The sequence below is a fragment of the Zea mays genome, chromosome 9 (genome assembly GCF_902167145.1).
Source record: "Zea mays cultivar B73 chromosome 9, Zm-B73-REFERENCE-NAM-5.0, whole genome shotgun sequence".
NCBI lineage: Eukaryota > Viridiplantae > Streptophyta > Magnoliopsida > Poales > Poaceae > Zea > Zea mays.
Window position 1 is genome coordinate 111,202,638 of NC_050104.1, and position 9,174 is coordinate 111,211,811.

Sequence of the window (9,174 nt, forward strand, 5' to 3'; positions counted from 1 at the left end):
CCTTAGTAAAAACCAGCATCCTGCCACTCCCATTGTCTAGACAAATATCTACACACAGATCTTAAGTTTTGATCTCTACAAACCACAACTTGCATGGTCTAGATCTGCTAGCGATAACAGTATACCTGTGGTAGTCGCCCTTCATCTTGAGGTAGAAGACCTTGGACTCGGCGGCATTGGTTGAATGGAAGCTATGGAACAACAAAATCACAATGGAACACGTGCGTACTAAGCCACATCCATTGAAAAATGAACGGGGGAGAAATGGCAAGAAGGATGATGACCTGAAAAATGAAACATTACCTTTTGGTGATTTCTCTTGTGGGACTATCTCTGCAAGTTCAGACTTTGCAGGCGAGGCAGCTCCAAGGCTTTGCAAAGAACACACCACAATTACCAGTGGCTAGTGTAAGTTCACAAATCGCTTTCCTTTTCTAATGACCAAGCTAAACTTTCTGAAATGGATTCTGGAATGCTAGAGCAGTACAAAAATAAAATCTTCACACAATTACCCCCATGAGGCCTAGCGCACTAACCAACGTCTCCTCATTGTGAAACAACAGATAATGCAAGACCCATGTGCAAGATGCAATTTGCAAAAACATTTAGGCACAAGGCTAGCCTTTTACCTAGAGCTAAATTTCTGGTATGCACAATAAGACACACCAGAGTGGCAACCATCTTCACTCCAAGCATAAGAACACAGTATCTGAAACCCAACACAACAAGTGACAAAACTACCCACATATAACACCATGTACCCGAAACATCCCCCACCAATTTCGTAAAACCAACAAGCGCCCTCTCAAGGGCTCCACAAAATCAACTCAATGACATTGCATCAAGTAGAACCAAATTAATTGCTCCACAGTTAATGTCTACTGACACTCGATGTGCATTACCTCACTGCTGCTTGCACTCTGTAGGTCGTTTGCCCTGTTGCCCTTCCCCTCCAGCAGTTCCCTTGTTCTTCTGTTCCAAAGGGGAAATAAAAAAATGTCAAAACATACTCAGAATCTAGAAAGGATGTAGAAATGATATTCCTCATTAGAGAAAAAAGTTTCCATACCTTTGTATCATAATCATCATCATCCTCGTCATCATCGTCTTCATCATCGTCATCCTCACCATCCATAACTTCAGATTCCTCATGTTGAGCAGCCTCTCCAGTGAACCACGAGACAACATGTAGGATAATCTTGTCTCTGTTGGTAGATCTGATAGATATAGAAAGGATAATTTAGAAGTAATAAACAAATTCTTAATCTTGGTGCATCAACATATTGATCAAATCCCCTGACCCCAGAAGCATAATATGTAACAAGACAACAACCACTATAATACAAAACTTGTAACAACATACCAAATATCATAATCTTGTATATGATTCATGCATGTACATGAAAGTTTCATGTAACATACCATCATGTAAAGATCTCCTGAAACCTTGAACTGCCTCATTATTAGTGACAGCATTCCAAACAGCCTTATCGAATGACAAAGACAACCATTTTTTGCATAAAAGGTTAACACAGTGACAAAGAGATAAGCTGTCGAGAAACTTGCAGGTGACAGCTCAGATAAAAAATTATGCATGGTACATAAAAATATGATAGAGAACTATAACGACAAGGCACTATCCATTATTTAAGTGTTGCAGAATACCTCTACTCGCATCAACAGCAGTTTAGCCTGCTTAATCATCACATGGAGACTGGTTGTGTCTGTTTAACCAGCCATTTTGCTTGTTGAATAGCTATTTAACCCAAATAAAAGGCTATGCATACAATCCACATTCCCACATGCACGGAGCACTTATTGTAGTTAATTAAGTTCAACCTAAGTAAACTAATCCCTATGTCAACATGGGCCAGGATGTATGACAAAGAAACAACATACAATAATACCTGAGTTACTGATTCAGAGATGTTATGAGGAAAAACACACCTCCTTGTGCTTGCCCCATGTCTCCTCTGCAAAAGTCTTGGCCAACGCAAGATCATCAGTGATGATGATGTTGTCAAACAAAGCGTCTGATTTAACCTGTATATATAGAAAAAAGGGCATAATTATGATGTCTTTCTGAACGAGAAAAGAAGATATAACTATCCAACACCAACTTGCCACATCTCAATGCCAATGTATTTTAGACTGTCAAAAGCATAAATGTATGGATCATCCTTGAAATCTGTGAAGCACAAGACATAGATTCAGCACTAATATTCTAATAACCAAACAGTAAGAAGATACAATGTTCAATTTCAGGGAAACATACCTAGGTTGTCAATCATATGGGCCTTCCATTTATCCTGGTAGTTCGGGTTCTTGATTTTCTGGCAAGTGAAACAACATGTTGTTAGATATCAGAATATGAATTGTTGTCAATTTTTATGTATTTAAAGGAATTGTCATACCTTTTTGTTTCCATGGTCCCTTGTATTTTGGTTGGGAATGATACGGGCAAATGGGTAGTCCATTCACCATCTTCCTCATTGTCCCTGTCCTCAGGCTGCAATGCACATTTTAGAATTTATAAACCCATGTTATTCATCCTATGACACAGACTACATAACAAATAACCATATAAATACCTTCTTAGCATCAGGGTCAGGAATTTCCTTGGGAATACCATCATAGCCCTAAAAAGTAATGGAAAAAGCAATGAGTTGTACTGTTCAACGAATTAAGGAAACTGGTAGTAACTTGAGGAATAACAAATGTCTCATCAAATATTATACAATAGAGGCTATTAAATTGCGGTCAGTAAGGCAATCTCTAGCAGACTTTCTATCCCACCTCATATTTCAAACTCTACCCTACAGTGCAATGCACGACCATATTCACGGTTTGGTGAGGACAACCTAAGACTTTTCACTAATAATAAGCATACACATATGTGCTTAGAAATAAAACACTACCTCTGGCTTCTTGTCCGCAGGGTCAGGAATGTACTCCTTGCCATCCCAGTCCTTAGGCTGTAATCATCGACACATAAACCTCAAATATTTATGAACAAGTGCGAACAAAGAAATTCACAATAATAAATATTAAGTATTTACCTTCTTAGCCTCTGGGTCCTTAATTTGCTTAGGGGGGAAGAATATCCCAATGCTCATAGATGATGTCAGTTTGCATCTCTTCATTAGCACTGCAGTCAATAATGGGAAATGGAACAGCTGAATCTCTGCATTGAGCAGGGATGGAAATGTATAGCTTGTCAGTTACGAAAGTTTCTGTCATATCAAATGTTTGAATGATAATAACGAGTATTAAATATATTTTAGTTATAAAACTATTATACAGATGAAGGTTAAAAGACAGGACAAATTTATTAAACCTAGTTAAGCTATATTTAATACTCAAAATTGATATTCAAATATTTGATGTGACATGAACTAAATTTTAGTCAGAAAACCAAACACAAAGATTAAAGTTGAATCTGCATAAGTGCATGAGATTTAGAATACTGGATCTAACGAATAGCAGCAAGTGAAAAGGCCACCGAAATGTAATCCCCGGCCTACAAGTCCCTAGCAAACAAGTCGTACCTTCCCAGACCTACCCTCACGGAGTCAACCAGAACTAAGCCAAGGCACACCGAAATCAAGGGACGCTGCGCCCCAAGGGCGTGCACGCACGACACACATCTGGTAGGGTTTGCGGAGGGGAGAGAAGGGCGCGTACCGGAATCCAGCGATGAGGCAGGAGGCCGCAAAGATCTTGAGCTTCTCCATCACGGCCATGGTTGCGGCCTCTGCTTCCACTACTCCGCTTCGCCTTCGCGTACCCTCGCCCGCTGCCGTCGCTAGAGACGAGAGGAATACAAGCCAGTGCTCTCCGACGATCTACGGGCTCCTATCGTTTAATGGGGGTATCGGTACGGGCCTCAGCCCAACAAAAAAATGGATATTGGAGGAGAGAGGCAGAGCGATCGAGATAGAATTGAGGGACGGACGAGATCGAAGCGGAGGCATAGGTAAATGGACCGACAATTGAGATTGATGGAAGGCAGAACCAAAATAGGCAGGCTACCCTTGTAGCCTTAATATAGTAGTATAGATATATAGGTGTGTGCCCGTGCGTTGCCACGGTAGTTACAAATTAGTATAAAACATAGATAAAACGACAAACATCACTATGATATGCTAAATACGTGTAGCAATACAGTTCCAAATTATAGATGTTTTAGCTTTTCTAGTGACATTGGTTCCTAAGAAACATTCAATTCAACCAGCTTAGCACACAGGCAACAAAAGTTTCATAAACCAGAACGATTCATCTATCCTACAGATAATAAACTTCCAAGATAGGCACCAAATTAGTTTTATCACCTACAGTATTTCCACGCCTCCCAGTAGTCTTGATGTGCTGCCGTGGACAAACATGTCCTAGTAGTGACGCAGACCATGGTGGTTCCTGGATAACATGAGCCACAAGGGGTTTGTGTCATATAATGAGTGCAAGCAACAAAATAGAGCTATGGACAGAAGAGCATATGATAGTTACCAACATAGATGAGCAAGTTTCATCACCAAGTGTACAACTATGAAAAGCGATGTACAATTATGAAAACCATGAAGGGCAACACTAATGAAGACAAAAAAGTGCAACTAATATTTCAGTAGTTTCATGACAGTAACTATGTGGGCATGCTGGCTTATGTATAGCCACAAAACATCAGTAACCTCGACACAGAAATATGGTAATGGTAATAGACTGACCTGATCCTCTTTAGCCTCTCAAGGTCATCCCTGAGCTGAGCTTCATGTCGGGGGCGTTGGAAACAACCTGAGAGAACCTACCATAGTTGCAGTCCTTTTTCCTATTGAGGAACCAGCCATTGACCTTCAACTTTTGGGGGTTGGCAACCATCCAACGATAGTCATGACTCATGAGACGCTCAAACTCATCCGAGGATAGCTCATTAGCCCTGCATAAAAGATGTAATCAACAAAGCTAAACATAGATAAGTGCAGCCAAATATATGTGAGCAGGTGTGCTGCTTGGCAATACCTTTCCTAGGGGACACCAAAATGCCAGGTGTTTAACCAGGGTGAATTATCAGCACATTATCCTACCATGAACTCAATTAATTTTCACCAAGGATTTATCAATGTGGTTTAGGGACATATGTAAATCACTAAACCATGAAATGCTTAATTGTGATACAAGCATTGTCACCAATAGATGCGCACATAAAGAGCTTACTTATTCCTTATTAAGAAAAAGAGCTTACTCATCATGTGCATCATATGGACAAAAACTGTATAAACACAAAATAAAGTAGGTGTATAGTGTATCAAGCTACCAGCCAAATTCATGACTTTGAAGCACCAAAAACTAAGATTGACACAGATTTCGTATTGCAGAAAGTAGAAAGAGTTCGTAGCTAATATGTGATATTTTATATCATATTATAAAGCAACAAACTGTCAAGGGTACCATGTGACCACTTCACATAGAGAATAAACTTGTAAGTTGTAATACAAAGAAACATCAAGGAATCAAGGAACCAGAAATCAAAGTTTCTTCACCCAGCTAGAACGCAATAATAAGAATAAATACACAAAATAAGGCAGAAATGACAGTTATCATAATAAGATTAGGGTCCAATCACTAACCACAAAAGACATGTTAGTGAACAACTTTATACCACATCACTTGTATAATTAAAAAGGTCTAAACCACATAAACTGAAGGAAGCAGATTGACAAAATCTCATTGTGGCATGTCTAGGAAGCTACGAGCGTTTGCTTCTAGTATATTAGAGATGTGTTAGTCTGGCCCCATGATGTTTTTTTATATTTTCTTTCTTTTATGTACCTGAGCCATCATCAGGGGCAGTGTACATTCCATAAGTGAAGGCATGGAGCGAGCCAAGATCACCTTCCGGATGGGTTGAGACTTGAGTGCACCTTTTCACCAACCTTCCACATGGTCGATGTTGCCCATCGGAAAAATCGGGAGGCCCTCTTTCTCCTATAAAAACATTATTACTTTATCCAATTAAACCACGTCAAAACTGTAAACATAACCATGAGCACAACAAAAAATAGAAATGGTAGTTTAATTTTAACATAACTTACATAAAACCTCCGCCTAGCCAACACCACACCCCAGATTTCACTTCTAGAGGCCACATCTTCATAGCATTTGTAGGGTATATCCATGCACGGGTAAAACGATGCACTATAAGCCTTGTTGAACTTCTTTTTGCATTCCTCACTCGAAGTCAAAGAGTTGTACAGTTCAAGCATCCCCTGGAGTCCAACCATGGAATTAAGATCATAATCTAATAAAAAAGTGTGACAATGGTTGGCATAAGAATGAATAATCATATACTTTCTTTGAGATGGTTTCAAGATGATCCTAGTTATGCCCTCGACGGTGTTTTTGTACGCTGACTCTTCATCCACTCCTTGTTCTGTGTCTCCACAATACCATGGACAACATCCAGGAAGATGCATGTATGTTAAATGGTTAGTTTCATACTTACAGTACAATTATTACAGACCAGTATGAACCAAAGATACTGTTTGGTTTCACATGAGAGAAGATCTTCTCATAGTTGTCAGCTTGCAGAAAGTGAAATGCAACTTTCAGGATGAATTGAACCGAAGATGTAACGATTGGGTACCATATCGCCGTAACAAAATGACAAATGGGGAATGGTACAGAACATCATATAGGTTGAACTAACTGGTAGGGAACGAAATATCCTCTTGTAGAAGACTCACAAGTCAAGCATGCAGCAAAAGTATACGTACACAAACAAATGTGTATGAAACCAAGAAGCTAGTTAGCATGATGCAAACATGTGCAGCATCGGATATTGGCTAATGACACTGAATCATTGGTCATCCTTAAATTCAACACCATCACTCCACCTAACATGCTTATGGTTATGAATTAGGGAGCTCCAGAAAGAGATTTATAACTCTGGATTCATGCCAGTAAAAAGATTGAACATTTAAGATGGCGATCAGTTAAAACAAAATAATATCCTAAAGTGATAACTAATGAACTTAATAAAATTGATATGACATCTAACATCACAAGAACTATTCTAAATAAGATTATATACAAAGTTATTTACATTACACTAACATTATTAGATGATGGAATGAAGAAAATGTGAAATAAAGCATCACTACATTCACTAACAAAAGATATGCAGGTTCAACAACAAAAGTCAAGATTAACTGATGTTGCATATAGATTGGTAATTTTCATGCTCAGTGTGTGTATTCACAAGAAACGACAGAAACAAATATGTTTGCAGCGCAGAAGGATGGGAACATGCATCCTTCCTTAGCATATTGCACACAAGTCACCAACAACAACCACCTGAACATAGAAGACAATGATGTGTGTTGAAGTATCTAATCTAGAATGCATATCTCAGAACTTTTCGTCAGTTTGTAATCTTGACAATGGAAGAAGTGAAGAACACATTAGCTACCTGCTCACTTGTTGCATATGAACCATAATGGAAGTCTTTATGAGATAAATAGATAATGTTATCAATGTCGTCAAAAAAGATTGAACCACACAAATGTACATTATGTGTCAGATCATTCGCTAGCTTCCATACTCCTTATTCAGGAAAAAATGGAACCACAGGTGTAGGCAATAATGCACAGTACAAAAGTAGAAAATATTCCACAATCGTCAACATTTGACCCTCAACAGCAGATTGTTTTGGTTATAGCTTCACCTGACTATGATTATGCAGAAGTAGCTAGCTTTTTTCTCTCCCTCTGCGTGCATGGGACAAAAAATCAAGTTAGTCAATAGGTACAAGGATCACGGGTAAGCACTATATTTAAGTAATAGAGAAAAATGTATAAAATTATTAATAGCAACTAAGTTTCAAGTTAGTCTATATTTAGGTCTAGCCTAGGGTGGAGAAGCCACATATCATTGTTATTAAAACGTTGTTTAAACGAGAAAACATGTTTAAAAGTTGGAATGTCTTAACGTTTTAGGTTTAGGGTGTAGAACATCCGTATCGAGCGTTTAAACGTCGTTTAAGCGTCCAAATAGCGTTTTAAGGTGTTTTACACGTTCTGAAGACGTTCTAACCGTCTTGGACCTTTAGCATTTTCTAGGTCACTTTCTTGGGCACTGGCCAGCGTTGGACTCGGCGCCCTCACTCCCTCGGCCAATCGCCACTCTGCTCTCCTCTCTTCTCTCCTCAGCCACAGTCGCCCGCCGCTCTCCTCTCCTCTCCTCAGCCACAGCCAGCTCTCCTCTCCTCAGCCAGTCGTTGCTCTCTGCCGGCCACTGACTGCGCCCACAGCAGCCCAGCCACTGCTCTTCTCAGCCAGCCACTGTGCCGCCGCCAGCGGCTCTCCTCGGCCAGCCGCTGTGCCACGGCCCTCCTCTTCTCCGCCGGCCACGAACTGCGACACTGCGCCCACAGTAGACCATATTGGTGAGTACTGAACATGCATAAAAGTTGTAACTTATGTGGTGGACCTTGTGTTATTGAACTTGATCTGTTTCTTTTTATGCTATTTGGTTTGTGAACTCAACTTATGTATGAACTTATTCTATATTTGAATTTCTATGTCAAGTGTGAAAAGACGTTTCAACATTTGTTTAAACGTTTAAATGTTAAAAAGTTGGTTCATAACGTTTTACTGCTTTAATAATCATGCCACATATAGGACAATCTGCTCTCCAAACTTCTCTAGAGACCTTTCTAAAATCTGCTATGTACTGTCATTTTTATCAATAGCATTGCCAAAGTCACAAAATATGAACACCATTTATATCTCCAAATAAATTTATTAAGAAAATAGATTCAACGATCTATCTAACGATATTAATTATGTATCATAAATACTAACGTTTTCTTATATATATATTTTGTCACAGCTGAATACGTTTGACTTCCCAGAAGTGAGAAATGGCAGATAAAAAAGAGATAGAGGGAGTACACAACAATGGATAAGCAAGTAAGCACACCAAGACTTGCACAAATAAGTTCACTGACATGGGCAAACAATCAATCATCAATCTTTGGTTGGTAAAAGAGAATATGAGTATTCATTCAAATCAGGTAGAACAGGTCGAGCAATACCTGAACATAATTCATAAGAGGACCAGTCTTCCGAAGCATCAAACATATAACCACCTAAAAAGATAAATGGCCTGGCTGAGCTCCAT

At 39.2% G+C, this 9,174-nt stretch overlaps 1 pseudogene; it reads right to left on the minus strand.

Moving 5' to 3' along the window:
* Positions 1 to 1,834: 1,834 nt before the first annotated feature.
* LOC103640075 (calreticulin-like) lies at positions 1,835 to 3,743 on the minus strand (annotated as a pseudogene).
* Positions 3,744 to 9,174: the final 5,431 nt, after the last annotated feature.